The sequence below is a fragment of the Crocodylus porosus genome, unplaced genomic scaffold (genome assembly GCF_001723895.1).
Source record: "Crocodylus porosus isolate Cpor-Errol unplaced genomic scaffold, CroPor_comp1, whole genome shotgun sequence".
Classification (NCBI taxonomy): Eukaryota; Metazoa; Chordata; order Crocodylia; family Crocodylidae; genus Crocodylus; species Crocodylus porosus.
This window is the reverse complement of record NW_017728906.1, coordinates 64,900,842-64,901,899: the sequence shown is the minus strand read 5'-3', so window position 1 is coordinate 64,901,899 and position 1,058 is coordinate 64,900,842.

Here is a 1,058-nt window from a genome sequence, read left to right as displayed (position 1 = left end):
GGCTGCGGTGGTGAAAATTAGAATATGTTAGAGCAGATGTTTGATTTTTAATATATGATTTGTTTTTTACCTATAATTTGGTAAAATGATATCTTCTGAAAGATTTTCTGTGTGAAGCTCTCAACAGCTCACCAAAACTCATTAGGAGATCCATCATTGGAATTATTGCCCACCCCTGATTTACAGTTGCCTAATTATTGGAACTTTTTACAGAAACTTTAAAACTGTTCACTATGATCATTGCCTCTTCAGTGGTTATATAAATGAGACATGTAGGCTGAAAGAAATACTTTCTTTGGACTCACAATTCTAAAGATTTTTATATCAGTAGAAAAATATTATAGTTTTCTATAATTTAACTTTAGTCATTGTGGGTAGCTTGTGCACTTGAACAATAAATGGGAGAATATTAAGGGATAAGTGCAGGTTGGATAGAAGATGTTAAATCCAAATGTTCTTACTATTTGCTGTATAAGAGGAAAAGTATTATTACTGTAATTCCATGCACAGCAACAATGAAAAATTATGTAGAGCAGACATATTTTTTTAATGGTACAAATAAATTTCAGAGTAGAGAGCCCTGAAGAAGAAAGCTTAGTGTCTGCTTATTTGGACCATTGAGGTGATGGTAGGAGAAATAGGATGTACTCATCAGTAGTCCAGCATATGAATAGCATCAGAGAATTAAGGGACACCTTACAGATTAGTGAAATATATGAATGAGCAATACCAGTCTGAGCGTCTTTCTTTTTCTTTTACTCAGTTTTATATTCTGTCTTCTAATTAGTCTTCACTGCATGTATTCTGAAGAATTAGGGGCCGTCCTCCTGTGACTGACTCGTATACTGAAATCTTTCTGTCTTTTCTAACAGACAAACTCCCAGTTTATAGGAGAAATCCTTATAAATCCATAATAGCATAGCCTTGCACTTTGCACTATTAAATTTAATCCCACTTCTATTATTCCAGTTCTCAAAAGTCATCCAATATTTCCTATAGCTGTATGATATTCTGACCCCTCCCTCTACTAATGTTATCTCTTAAGTTTGTGCCGTCAA